Source organism: Cygnus olor, chromosome 1 (assembly GCF_009769625.2).
Source record: "Cygnus olor isolate bCygOlo1 chromosome 1, bCygOlo1.pri.v2, whole genome shotgun sequence".
NCBI lineage: Eukaryota > Metazoa > Chordata > Aves > Anseriformes > Anatidae > Cygnus > Cygnus olor.
The window spans coordinates 46,859,006-46,874,313 of record NC_049169.1 but is presented as its reverse complement, the minus strand read 5'-3'; the positions used below and the strand labels follow the sequence as shown (position 1 = coordinate 46,874,313).

General features: G+C 38.0%; 1 long non-coding RNA gene across 3 annotated transcripts in view; it reads left to right on the top strand.

Annotated features, from left to right (window-relative positions):
• Positions 1-15,308, top strand: part of LOC121069981 — a 77,357-nt gene continuing 62,049 nt past the window's right edge. For 2 of the 3 annotated variants that reach the window (XR_005819806.1, XR_005819800.1), the window contains exons 1-2: positions 1-411; positions 1,333-1,462. This is a non-coding gene — a long non-coding RNA (uncharacterized LOC121069981). Of the gene's footprint in view, positions 412-1,332; positions 1,463-5,596; positions 6,127-15,308 lie in introns of those variants that run through there. The other variant, XR_005819803.1, reaches the window with a different exon arrangement.

Here is a 15,308-nt window from a genome sequence, read left to right as displayed (position 1 = left end):
ATAAATACTGAAAGGAAGAAACCTCTCTCCTCTCAGCAGATAGGGCCTGCAAGACTGAAAAATGAAGGTGACTGTGAGAGCTGTGATGAACCTGTTTGGACAACAGACAGCACAAATACCTGTCTCAGTGGAGGAGTTTAAGAGCACTGCAGAGATCCTCAGACAGTGCAGAGTCTCTTGGCTTACACAGGCCACTGTCTTTCTCTCTAAACAATACCAGCCAAGTTTCCTCTGTACAACTGAAGAGCTGCAGGAACAGAAGGACAGTAACTAATACAGCTTTTAAATTTCAATCTTCTGGACTTATTAGGAAAAAAATAATAATTAAAAAAAAGAAAGAAAGAAAGAAAGAAGAGAAATAAGGAAAAGGAAAAGAAAAATACATGAATTCTAAGGAAAATGAGGGACTTGGTGAGTATTTTTATTGCATTTGGTTGCTTTAGCTTGGAGATTATTTTTAGTAATATGTAACTCATAAGTAGGATTAGGGCTTTGAAAGAGTTTATTTTTTGATAAAGTTTTGTAATTATGGAAAAATTTAATGCCCGTTTTTGTTTTTCAAACTTTGATAACTTTTGAATTTCTTTGTTTTGTTGTTCTGCTGTAATTAGTGTATTAGCTTTGGAAGTTTAATGTTTCAAGATGCTCAGAACAGCACTGCTGTTCCTAGTCTTTTTGAATATAAACATGTCCAGTGGCAATATGCACTATTATATATTACATATATAAACAGAAAAACAGGCATTAATATTGTTTTGGTATAGCAGTTTTGAAATATATTTATAATGACCAAAGCCAGGTAAATACTTTCCAACTAAGTGTCTCAAGCTCTGAAAACTGTGTGAATGTTTTAACTCATATTGAGCAAGTTTACATATGAAGATTTAATCTATGACAGATGACAGCATGGAATTATTTGGCTGTAAATGTGAGAGGGCAGAGGAATTCTTGATTATATTCAGACTTTATGGTACATTGGTGGATGTTACTATAATGTGTGCTTATGTTATTAACAGTAAGGCTTTTCAGGTTAACGGTAGAAAAACAGAGACAATACAATTCTTGCAAAAGCAGGTCAGTGTTTCAGTAATAAATATAAATCTTAAAAAAGATATAGTTTGACATATTGGCTTCATTGTATCTTTTTATACATATAATGAAAACCAATTATCTGTGGAGAAAATTTGACTTTGTGGAATGGAATTAAATTGCTTTTTAAAGGCTTCCTTAAACAGCACTAGCTGGAGGGAAGTCCAATAACATTTTTTGCTCTGAATTGTAATGACTTTGCTACATCAATAAATCATGTTGTATTCTGACTTTTATCAAAAGATTCCAAGGAAGAAAACTATACACGGCAGCTTGAAGCTACAGGGGCAGTCCTGCCTGTTTTTCCTCCAACCAGCTACTTTACTTCAGGCCCTTTGAAACCAGCAATTCCCGTGGATCAGCACTTAAAGCGGTAGGTCCACACTGGTTCTGAGTTGATGAGAACAACTGCTAAATACAAATTCCTGATAAGAAGTGAATTGTCAAACTGGAGTATCTGTAATGTAGTGTGGCTACTTAAACCAGAGGAACTCTATTCATGTTCATTACATTTGTATTGTGTTTTGTTGTGCTTTGTTTTTAGGAAACGTCTCATTCTGTTTATTTCTTGTGTCAGTGTGGAACAGGGTCCAGCATTGATTTTAAAAATAAACTTTTTATAAATAGTTTAATTTACCCTATAATATACAAACATGCCCTGTTGTAATTCATGTACTAACAGCTAGGTTGGGGCTTAGTGTTGAATGGAGGGAGGTTTTGTGAAGTATGCATTTGGGATTCGGAATCTGAAGCTTTACAAAAGAAAAGCCTTATTTTGAACCGTGGTTCAGTATCCTGAAACTAACTCTAAAGTAATAGAATGCTGAGGGGAGAGTGGGGTCGGCAGGGAAGGGAGAAGATACTGTCAACTTCTACCCATTTTTCCCAACAGATCATGTATCAAAAGTGTAATCTCTAAGAGGCACATGAACTGGTGAAATGATTCTCTGATGCTGGTTTCCTATGTTATTATGTAGAATGTTCGTAATTATCTTGCTGAGTCCTAATCCCTGACATTTGCTTTCACAAAGCATCTAGTGGAGAATGGAATACCTTAATTATATTTCTGAGAAAGAGTGGAGGGGAAAAAAAGTTGTGCTCTTCATCACTGCATTTTAAAGAGAAGCTATTTCATTAGTTATATATATGTAAAATTTCGGGAAGCCTAAGAGCACTTTATCAACTGTAATACCTGGTTGTTTTATATTACAGTGTACAAATATAGTTGAGCATATGTTAACCATAAGTTCTTTTCTAAACTACGTGCTGCACTTGCCTACATCCTAAGCAAACTAGGCACTTGCTCCAGTCTAAATATTTCTATATCTTGATATAGAAATCTATTTCCCATCTTATCTTTTAAAGTATTTTCTGTGATAAAGTCTAGTTACCACATTTTAAGTAAATTTTTTTTAAATATCAGTGCTTTCTCATATCATGTTTTACAATACCTTTTATGTTAAGTAAAAGAAGAACTGACAAAGTCAGTTAAATTTAAATTGCAGCTCATAAAATTCTCCTTGTGTTATATTCTTCTGTATAGAGAACTAGCCACAAACCACATGAAGTATTAAACCTGATTTTTGATCAGAGGGAGAGCTCACTTTTTATATATAATTTGCCTACAAACTGAGGCAAAAGTTTAATTGAGGTTATGTGCTGGGATACGTGATGTTTATTTCACCTCTATAACAGTTACTGAAACACTGGGCTTTTTTTATATCTGGTATGATAATCTCTTAATACAAAGCTGTTTACTAAAGAATCATTAAAATGGGATCTCTAAAGGAAGATGGATACGTGGTGCTGGCATGTGGCTTTGTTCATGCAAGTATGGCTGTGGGTTAGCTGAAAGAAATCACAGCCGTGTGGTCACAAGCAACATTCTCAGGCAGAAGGTTATTATGCAGGGCAGACATGGTTTTCTTTATGCTTTCCTTCTGGGAAATCATTTCAAACTGTTAAAATATTCTATTTTACATGAGATGAGATATCAACATTTTGCACACAATGCCTGCTTCTTAAGCAGCACTCTGCGCTTTTTTTTGTTGTTAAAAGAAAAAACTTTTTTTCTTTTTTTTTTTTTTTTAAACGCTAATCAGTATAAACAAATGTTGCCCTTTACAGAAATCAATTTGTACTTTATAGCAAGGTAGTTGCTATCAGTAACTTGTGGTAGACTTGACTGGAAGGGCCATCTTCCTGCCCAAAGGCAACCATCAGAGGTGCAGAAGGTCTTTTGGAAAGTATTTTTTCTCCAGTATTGTCTGAAAACCCAAAGAAAGCTGTTTTCCTCACGAACGCAGCCCAGAGATTGTTCCAGTAAAAACAGCAAAAGGTTTCTGGGGAGGAAGTCATGTGTTCACAGTAAGCACAGATTTCTCCATCCTCCCGTGAGGTGCCCAGCTCTGTCATTATCTCACTGTGGAAAGTTTTCCTTTTCATTCTCCCACAACCTTCTGCTTTTTAATATTGTGTTGTTTTTGAACCGTGTGTGCATTTGTGTAGCTACCCAGCCAGGAGTCGATCACAACAGCGCTGGAAGATGTATGGGAGACTCCATTCAGTGTGAAATACCCCAGGAGAAAGGCCTAGCCAAAGACTGGGCAGCAGATATGACCATGCTCAGAAACTTCTCACATGATCAACACCTGTGCTTAAGACTGCTCTTTTCACAGTGTGGTATTGGTGGCCCCCATTTTGCAGTGCTGGGTAGGGTAGAAAGGACCGGGCTGTTCTCTGCTACCCACTGGTGTTGCAGCTTTGTGGCCAGCTTGTCAGCTGGCACAGCTCCTCCAGTCTTTGGGGGGTTACACCAGCACCTAGCAGCAGAGAGGCTGCCTGGCAGATACTCCCCCAACAATTTTTAGTTATGTTTTAAGGCTTTTGGGGCCACTGTTACTGGTTTGCTCAAAAGAGAAGGGAAATGGGTGCAGAATGCTTCAGAATTTGTAATAAAATCATATTTTATAGAAGAACACCATTAATTTGTAAATATATTTTTAATTGAAAGCTTTCTTTCTACATATTGCTGGGTACTTCTGTAAGTTGCTGAGGAAAAAAAAAAAGTACAGTTCAATAGATGTCTCTGTCCTTAAAGACTGATATTCCCCTTGACTTAAGTCAGATACTGACTGATAAAATAGCAGTAGGGTTTGTGAATGCTGAATCCTGCTTTAAAACACATCTGGTATTCTAGGGGTATTCTGCCGCACAGGGTGCATTGCCCTGTGTAACACTGATTTGCTTTCTTGCTTGTCTGCTTGTTTCTTTGCTGCACTGCAAGAATCCTGAAAGGCACTGGACACTTGGCATTTTTGTAGAAGTATAGAAGAAAATTCTCAAACATGAAGAAAAGATTACTTTGAAACACAATAAAATGACCAATGGTGACTTTTCAAACAAATTGCATGCAGATTTTTATGAAGTTGCTGATAAAATGATTATTTATGTAATTGGTGTCGAGGCTTGTCTGAATTGATAGTTTCTGCCAGGTTAAAATATTGTTTTTGACATGGTGTCACTAATTTGCACTTGTGTTAGCCGTCTGAATATTCAAAACAAAACCACAAAACTGTATTTTATAAATCAGATTTTATTGTTGTGGGGAAGGTGTAATCTTCAACCTTCACACCTTAAAATTGCCTTAAACAATTCAACCAACCCACTCAAAAGCAAGTATGCATATCCTACTGCAACCTGCTTGAAATAAAGTTAAGACTGGCTTAAACTGAAGAAGGAGAAAAGTATGTTTAAAACTGGAGTGTGTACCTGGGCTGAACTTATACAATACTTAAACAGAATGAAGAATCTTTAGTTTTTCATATGACAACAAGTTGTTTGCTAATAGTCAAGCACAGAATATAAATCAGGATATCTTTCTTATCTAACAGCTTCATTGATCATGTCATTGTGAATATATTCTTAAGCTCCATGTCATACAAAATAAAAATCCTTTCTGTGTAAGTAAAATCTGCTTATCAAAAAATAAGACCGCTGCAAGACTGACATGAGTATCTGCTTCCTCTTACTGCAACTAACTGGCTAGTTACGTCCTTGCTGTAACAGTTTTGTGCTGGAGACCCTAACTTCATTTTCATCCAATGCTGAAAACTGATTTCTGGTGGAAAAACACACTGCCCATGACGAAGCACTTGCGTTAAATTACACTATTTTTTTTTAATAACTAGAATATTTGTGCAAAGATGCACAGTGTCTATTCAAACTGTTTTATTTCCTCATGAATTATGAGAATTCAGAAGGCGGCAGAACAGGAGTTTTTTACCTTACAGAGCTGGAATCCTGTTTGACTGCTGAAGTGTACTATTGCTGTGTTGCCCAACAGTAGGCTAGATCAGATTTCAAAATTAAAATCGATGCTTCTAAATTTACATAGGATTTCTTCCCATATACATGAAATTCAGAAACACTTTTCGTAACAAAACCAGAACAATGTACCGATGGTCTTACGTATTTTTTGCCTTCCCTTCCCCTCCTTCTCCAGAGCAAAAGGAGACCTTACTAAAAAGTAAAGCACTAGTAAATAAAGAGTTAAAATGAAGGCAGGCTCACTGGTTTGTTGAGATCTGTCAGAGTCTGAGTGGCTGGCTACATATCTGTCTGAGGAACAATAGCTACCTGTATTCTGCACAGGCTGCTGGGCAGGCACTAGCAATCAGGAGACGGTCTGCCTCTGCTAGAGGCTTGCTAGTGGGAATCCCTACTGGTAGCCCTGCTTCGCTCTGGGGAGGGGGGGAACAAAACCTTGTCTGCTCTGCTGATGAGGGACAGAGCTTTGATCATTTTCATCCAGCCTTGGCTTGGCCTGAGGTTTAGGTTCCCAGTCTCGAAGTCAGTGGGCTCTCGCCTCGCACACACACGCACACACTCGCACACACCCCTTTGCCGGCAGATTCGTGTCACAGCTGTAACTGAGGCACAGAGCAATAAACATAGCAGAACCAATCTCCATGGTGGCAAGAGGGGGCACTGGAGGTGACAACAATGGCGAAGGATCTTTCTGCTGACAAGTTTTAGGTAAGAGAGACTATTTATACCCGCAGCCAAATATTTTATAGCCTTCTAAATAAGTTAGAAATTGTTAGCTTTCAAACGTGTCTTGTTATAGAAATATTTCTGTTTACTGTGGTATCCAGGCTGTTACTAGCTTTTAAAACTGTGGTTGCAGTGCTTTGTGTTACGAGACTGTTTGCAGAAAGCAGGCAGGGCTTTTGCATAGAAGTGGTGGCTACTATAGTTACGTTCTTAAAAATATAACATTTCTAACATTTGCATTTTTAAAATTAACTGTGAAGCTGCATTTTGACTGAGTTAAAATTATGCTTAGCAATAATGCATATCCATCCACAGTAAAATGCTGTGTAGCTGATAGTACACATGCAATATTAAAACAGTGCTCCCTCAACCCTAATTTGTAATTATTTTTACACCCTTAACTGCACTGGGGTCAGAGAGTTTTAAAAATTAATGAGGTTCCCTGCTGAGTTCAAATAGTATGATCTACGTGAGTTGTTGCTGCAGAGGACTGAAATTATTGCTGCATATTTTTATTGTAGGTTTAGAATTCTTATTTTAATGTATTGCTTCTGAATGCTTTCCTTTAAATGTTAGTTTATGCAACCTGCAATAAGAGGGGAATGATGATCCAGTTTTAGTAATGATAAATTTTGTGCAGGGGAAAACAGGGCATACAGTGACAATACAATGCAAACATTTGCAATATGTTTTCTGATCTTATGTCAAACCCGTGTTAGATTCCTGCAGCTGTGATCAGCTTTTACCTATTTACAAGTAACTACCGCTCTAGGGAGAGGAAGAACAATAATACCTGCTGCTTTGTCTGAGAAGGACATAGTAGATTACCTATGTGTTTGCTATGTCCAAATGTGTTGTTGAAGTACTTCAAAATATATATAAAAGTGAACAGCAATCGTGTGAAAAGAGGCAGTCAAAACAAAATAATGTACCATGCCTTTTCCTGGAAACGCTAGACAGATAGTATCATCGGCGCTCCTGGAAAGTAGAATTTGCTGAATATCCTCAAATGGAAGGACTGAAAGGAAAGGGGGAGGGAGCTGTTTACTATGTGATTTCCATATTGAAATAATGACAAAGTTTCATCCTGCAAGATTTAAAGCATTGTTTATGTTTATTATAATCTACATTGCATTATGTTTAAAAGGGAAGCATTTTAAAGCTGAATATACTGTAATCAGCACTAAAGCTGCCTTGCACTCGGTCTTCCATTTGTAAGACCCACTCTGAGCTTCCTGTGATATATTGTTATGTAAATACGGTGCAGCAAGGGAAAGCAGCACTATGGAGATTCAATTTACTTTGAAAGTTGTTCATTATGGAAGGGATGAATGTTATTTATTTGATGTGAATCAAAGGCTAGAAATGACTTTTTCACTGTGAAGTCTATTGTGGTGGGTGCAGCGTGATCTAATCTTTTTAATTTTGGCTTTCACACCAGTGGAGATGAAAAGAGATCTGAGCTCATTTATTGGTTGCTAAGTCTTACTGGAGGCCTAAGTACCATTCTTGGTTGCTATGGCCAATCTGACCTCAATCTATGCAGTTTTAGGGACTTAAGCAATCCCTTTTTTATTTAGGAGCATGTACCTTGATTTATGTCCAAAATTGTGCCTGAATGTCTTTGTCTACAAGTGATAAATGGCGGTGTACAATTCATCAGTTCTTACAAGTAAACACTGCTGTCCCACTAAAAATATGTTTTGTTCTGAGTTAATGGTATGGAACAAGCCAGTCTCCACAAACAGCTATCTTTTATTGTAGAGAGCCTCTGAAACTTGGAGCAAAGTGAAGGAAATTGGCATTCATCTTCTCTTCCATTAGCATTTCATTTGTGCTCTCTGGTGATGAGACTGGGTGTCAATTGACAATGAAAGGCCAGCGTTCTGTTTCCCCGCTTGAATATATAATTGATCAATTAGGAATTTATTTATTCTGTACAGATATTAAAAAGTCAGGAATACGATTTCTCATGCTGTTTGTCTGCTGCTTCGTTATTACTAACTGTAAAAGTATTTGCAGTCAAATAAACTGTGGCTTGGCTGTAGGAAATTCCCAGTTTCTTAGACAAGTTCCTTGTATTCAAGTAGTATCAGATATGTGCTACTTGTGTGGTTCTTAATGGCACTTAGTCTTTCACATACATTAGAATTTCTTTCTGTATGAGCTGTTCTAACAGGTCATTAAGAATGTAGAGTGCTTTTTTGATACTCTGAGCAGTAATAATTTTGTTGCATCAAAATTTCTCATAACCATTCAGGGTGTACATACACCAAACAGTTGTGATAATGAATGCCCAGTAACAGAAGCAAAATCTTTTTTAGGTGGAGTATTAATAAATAAATAAGGTTACATTAAGCTGTATGTTAATATGGTTTCTACTAAATTGGCTATCAGTATTCTGTAGAGGGGAAAGTCATATCAATTGTTTATCTTAGTACTTGACAGTTTTATAAATGTATTGCCTTGAAAAAAGAAAAGTGAGTAAAAAAAGAAAAAAAACCTCTCTTTGCTCCTTAAAAATGTAAAGAATAGCTTGCTGTAATATACTGTTAAGTACAGCTAAGCAGATGTGGAGCAAAAATAATTCAATTGTGCTCACATTTAAACTAGTGTAGTTGAAGTAAAAGTAATATTTCTGAAACCTAATTTTTTCATAGCTTATTTTCAATAATAGGCTAGAGTGAGTCTTAGGATTTTAATTGAGCCCACTGTGCCAATTTTTAGTCTTTCTGAGGTGATTTTGAAAATTTGAATCTACAGTGGTGACAGATTTATCTGTAGATAATAATTGCTACCAGAATAAATTCTCCAAGAAATGGAATTTGCAAATGGAATTTGGGACTACCGAGATGCCTTTCAGTTTTAGATTGATAACTGAGTTTGCAGAGGTATTTCCTTGGTGTATGTTCACAATAGTGCTGTTGCTTCAGGTCCTCAAGGAGTAGCAGTTATTAGTAGCTATTACTAAAAAGGTTTTAGGATAAAGGTGACAAAACTAACCTGGATGTTCCTCTTGAAGACGTTCTTTAGAATTGTCTGATGTTCATATACTGATTGTTTTGTATAATAAAAAACTGCTAAACCAGTACTTCTCACTTTAAAGTAGATGTTACCAGGCAGAAAGACCTAAAGAGTACTGGATGTTTTTTAAAAGGTTTTTGAAATAGAAATGTCTTAGAGAAACACTTAAAAATACTGATCTGGCATTACTTATTTTGTCCATGACAGTACTTCAATGCGCAGTACTTGTTTTTTCAAAGTATAAAAAAAAGTTAATTCTTGAATTTTACGAAAATTTTTAATTTGATAGCACAATGATTAAAGAAGTTGTGCTGAATGATTTATATATCTTTTGTCTTTTTCACACCTATATTTAAGTTAACTGGTTTCAGCATACACAAGCAGAAATTGCTTTTGGAATAAGGGATTGTACGATCAGGACACAGTCTATGTCCATGTTTTTCTTACATTTTGGTTGTCTAAATACAAGTATAATAACTGAAATAGTTGCTTCAGAGCTCCAGAATTCAACTTAAGAAAAGGAGAATACAGAAATTATATCTTCTTATTTCAGTCACACATAATAAACAGTGTTGATTAGCCAGCAAAAATATCGCCACCACATCACTGGAGTACAAAAATGAGAGAGAAACTCATCACTGCATTTTTTGGGATGTCCTTCAGATTATGAAACAAGTTTCCTTTACTGGTATTACAATTTAATTTTTTGTAGCAGACTTTCCATTTATGAAACATTGTGTAAGAAAGATGCATCAAATTGCACATTGTTGCAGGAAAGTGGAAACAATTTTAGGCTTCTTCTACTCAGTTATCCCCTCCTAATAAAGTTAATCATTATTCTTTCTTGTCAACAGCTACCTTATCAGCTATCATATAGTCCAGCTTTTGAAATAAAGGTATAACATTGGAGAAACTTGTATTTTTGCCTTTAAAATGCATGATTTTGCATGTAATTTTGCAGATAACATGTAGATAGTTTGGATATATTCAGTGTGGCCTCCTTTAACAATATTAAGTAATATTTCTTATATTTTGGAAGAACAGAATACCAAAGAATAAATCATAATATAACCATAAATTGATGCATACTCATAAATTGTATTTTTGTTGTTGTTGTTTTTCTCTCCTTGATGTTTTTCATGAGATATATGCATGTTTCTGGAGTAAAAAACCTTGACATGTAACACCAGTCCCCCTTGTTTGAATTTTGGATGAAGCCAAAACTGTGTATGAATTAATTTCTTGAAGAAGATATATAGTTTTTAATAATTTTTGTTTGTTTTTACACCACAGGTGGTTACAGTAGATCATATGTAGCTCAAACAGTGCAGAGGAATTATAAACTAAGGATTTTTATTTTTTTTCCCCACCTTTGAATTTTCTGGCAGCTTTGGCACAGAGTGTGCATTGGGAAACCAACTGAGTGAGCTCCTAGGTGAGGTCTGGTTTAGCCAGCCTGCTGTTGCCGCTGGCCACAAGTGGCCAGAGAGACATCAGTGACTCATGGGGAGCAAGTCCTTTGCTCCTATTTTCTTTTCCTGGGACAACTGAGTCACCCACCTGCTTAGGCTAGGGACAGCACTCTCTCCCTAGCGAAGACCCTATATTTGTCTCTATCACTGTCACTGTTTTGGTCAGATATGAATTTGCTTTTACATAACTGGTATAAGGCTAATAATTTTTTCGTAATTTCCTGATGGGATTTTCCATACCTCAGTGTCTGACTGTCCACTGGTGTTCATGTCCTTGTCTCTCTTGAGACATCGCATTGACTAAAGTCTCATGGAAGCTGGAAACATGGTCTGGGTGACTTGCATGTTTTTTATTTCACCTGCAGAAGAGGGCTTTTAAGTTGGATGCTGAATGGCAAAAGCTCGAATCGTTTTAACATCTGATGGTTCTTGGCCCTGGTATCATCAGCATGCCATCCCTCCTCCCCACTGGACATCTTTCCTGTCTTTGATTTTGTCTGTATATCACTTCACAGGCAGAAGATGCCTGAGAACAGAGTCATTTGGATGAAATAATCCATTACTCGGTAACAGTCTTCCTTTACACTTAATAAGATATACCCCCCCCCCCCCCCAAAAAAAAAAAAAATAGTTTGTAACTAAACCCATTATCATAAGATCTGTTTCTGAATTCATGATCAGCCTTAATTTTGGTACCTCTCCTGTTTGCTGTTTAACTTTGCACTCTCTATCATAATCTTCAAGATTAGTATCTGTATTTATATATATATGTGTAAAGTGTGTGGTCAGTGTACATTTTGTGAGAATTACAGCTTTGTATAACATCCATTTTGTTGAATTAATGTGGCAATCAGAATAAACTCTCAAGGTTGTCTTGAATATTGTTACCCGTATTGTTTTGTTTGCATTAAATCAATAGATTCTGCCAGAACCCGGCTGAGTGAGAGCAGCGTTCTTTGTCCCTGTGCACCAATTTCATCATCTTCAATCATCCTGATGATGCTATTGACCAATAATGTCAAATGTTTGCAAGCCCCAAACACTGAGTGACGCGTAGGTCTCTCTGCAATACCCAAGGATGAAGCTGTCGCGATCTTTTCTGCTGGAGACCTCTTGGGGCGGCTGCTGGATAATTTGACTCCACTTGAATTGCAGGCTGAGCCGCCCTCCGCTAAGCCCAGTGCCTTTCCGAAGGGTGTGCACGCAGGTGGCTCCTGGGATCACCTGGCGCTGGGCTGCTTGCTTGGCTGCCTGGTGGCTGCGTGCCTGGAGGATCGAGAGTTTTTGAAGCAGCTCAGCTGACCTGGGCCAGCAGTACCACTAAAAGTGCCGGTCCTCCCTCCTCTTTGTTGCAGAAATGACTTCTGAAGCTCTCTGACCAACTGAAAACTAATCTGTCTTTTCTTTCCCTGGTAGGGTTAGCTTTCAGGCAGATCAATCACCTGATCCAGCTGGCTGCATGGCTGCTCAAGCCCCGGTGTCAGTGCGAGAGAGGCAGCTGTGTCAAAGCACAAATTTGGGGAGGGCCGGTCGGCCCCTTCAGCAGGTGCAGGCACAAGGCATCAGCATGAGCTGGGCTAGTGTTGGTGGAAATGTGGGTCTGGCTCGCTGCGCTGCCCGCCTCGCTTCTGTGCCTCCTGGGGGAAAAGCTGCTTGCCTCAGTGGTTTCCAGTGTCAAGTACTCGTGTGATTAGGCTGCTTTTTCTTTTATTTCTTCTTTCCTTCCCCCCTGCCCCCCCCCCCCCTCCCCCCCCGCCCCGTGCTTGCATCTTGAAAGGGATTGGATACAGTCTTTCTTGCTTGAGTCTGGTAACCTGATTTCTTGCTGAAACACTTAGATTAGTCCCTAGATCTGTCTCCTAGATTAAGGTGTTATACCCCTTGAATCTGAATGAGCACTAAGACCCCTTGATTCCAGATTCAGTTCTTGATGCTCTCTGTGCTGTTCTGTGAGTAAATTACAAGCACACTACTAAAATAGGTAGGTTATGTCTTCCAGAGGTGTCTCTTACCTCTGTGGGCTTTTCGCTAGATCATTAAGGTATTTCCTTTAGATCCTTTTGCTTTTATTCAGTCTGCTGTTATTGATTACATGGGTGCCGGCCCTCTCCTTTAGAGAGGCAAGAGAAGTTTGCACTTTCATGTCTAGCTGGTAATTCCTCAAGCACTTCCACAAAATCATCTTTATCTTCAATAGCAGCTGTCATCTTCCTCTGGGCCTGCGGCATGAGAAAATGGTGGCAGTGTATTCATTGCTGATGGCATGGACTTGATTCATTTTTGCAGTGTTATTCTCAGCTTCTGACATTACATTTTTAAATTTTGCTGCATAAACCATGCTATCTAAGCAGCAATGTGATCTGCACCAATAACTTGTATAACAATCTTATTTTCATTACTGCTTAATTTGATCATCTTAAAATCTAAATTCCTGTTATTCTGCCAGGGCCCTTGCATCTGAGAGCAGAGAGCTGAGGCCCCCAAGGCCTTGACTTGGCCATCAACTGGAAGCTGTTGATTTGGAAACTGAACTCCTTGTTGGAAACTGAACTAGCCTTCAGTTTGCATTTTAACTACTGCACTAACCTGTCTTTCCATAACTGAGGAAATATGGCAGATTGACACAGGGTGAGTATGGTTGGGGCGCTGTAAGTTTCTCCATTAAAGAAACCAATTCTTAGCTCAGCATATTTTAGTAGGGTTGTTGCATTGTCACAGACAGTAGCTGCACTATCCTATACCAGGAACACTGATACAAATGGAATTTGTTCTTCTATGATGAGAACCCAAATTTACACTTACCATTCAGAGAGATAGTAATAGACATTAAAAAATAAAAATCCATGATACTGGGTATTATTGCACCATAAATTATACCTTTGAAATGTTTTATTGGAAAATAAATTATTTACTGCTAGGCTGAAAAACACAGTTTTAGAAAATTGCTCTCTGGAAGAAGGAACTGTTAAGTGATTTGGACACAACCTTTTGCCCACATAAATATGTGTATACTGATATTGTTGAAAATAACAGTCTTCCTGAGAAGTAACTTGAGATCACTGCTATCTGCACTCAGCTTATTGATTCAAAACTGTTACTAAACAAAGATGACGTTTTTTCTTTCAGTTCATCACCTTCCATATCCATGAAATTCACTTAGATTTTTTTTACATGTTTTTTTATATCTATAAAACTTTTACAGAGTCACAGAATGGCTCAGGTTGGAAGGGACCTCTGGAGGTCATCTTGTCCAATGCCCCCTGCTCAAGCAGGGCCACCCAGAACAGGTTGCTCAGGACCATGGTGGCTTGTGAGTATCTCCAAGAAACATGCCTCCACAACCTCTCTGGGAAAACTAATCTAGTGCGTGGGTCACCCTAATTGTATTTAAAACAAAAGCAAAAACCTCCTGTGTTTCAGTTTATGCCCATTGCCTCTTGTCCTGCCACTGGACACCACAAAGATCCTAGATCCCTCTTCTTCATACCCTTCCTTCAGGTACTTATATGCATGGATATTGATGAGATATTCTGAGCTTTCTCTTCTCCAGGAAAACTGTTACATCCTTTCCTCATATGAGAAGTGCTTCAGTCCCTTAATCATCTTCATGGCCCTTTTGCTGAGGACCCTCCACTAGCTCCATCTGTCTTGTACTGGGTATAATTAAGAGCAAGCCAGTTGTTTCAGCCAAAATGAGCCTTACTCTAAGATCAGGGTAGTGGTAGGAAACATGAACTGGGGAATCTAAGGAAAATTTGGGTCGAAATTTACAAAACTACACAAGGGCCAGATTCTTCAAGTTCTTCACAACTCTAGATATAACAAAAGCCTGTTATGCATAATTCATTCTTGCAGCATGGTACACATTTTGGTTGTCAGTTTGTTCGAGCATTCCATTAAAAACTATAGATATGGAGCATCTACAACTTACGTATTGTGGGTGTACATTTGCATCCACTTACATGTTAATCATGTTTATTATGCAATGCCTAGACCTACTCACACTCACCAAGCTCACAAACTGTTCTGGGATGTATGGTTTGATATTTTATACGTACAAGTTTCATATAGAGCTTGAAGCGTTCATACATTGGAAAAATAAAAAAATATATCAATTCTATTTCTTCTAGATTGTCAGGTGATCTGGCATACTTTGGAAACATCTCTTGAACAGAAACTGTCTGCAGGGCCTAGTAGGTACAAAGAGGAGGAATCATGTTCAGGTATTATTGCAGTAGTTCTCAGACATGTAAGGATAGTTCCTCTTTTCTTTGGATTTCCACAGGTTAGATTTTGCTGCTACTTATTCAGTATTGAGTGAGTGTTTCTGTGGGCTTCCTTGTTGTTAGCAAGTTGGTAGCAGCCTTTATTGTGTTTTTGTATCCATAACCAACTTCTCCCTATCAGGCTGTGCCTGAGAGAAGATGAGATTTATTTTAAGAACAATTTGCTCGAACTGAAATGAAATTAACTGTGGTTGACAGGGGAAGCCATACTGAGTGACTGTCTCACTGAACATCTCTGCTCCTTTTGTTAAGAGGAATTCACCATCCTGGGGTTTTTAGTAATCCCCTTGGGCAGTCTGTAGTGAGTAATACTTTCTCTTGCATTTGACTAGTCAGTTTTGGTCACCTGGTGACTCAAACTGTCATCTCAAAATGTCACTTT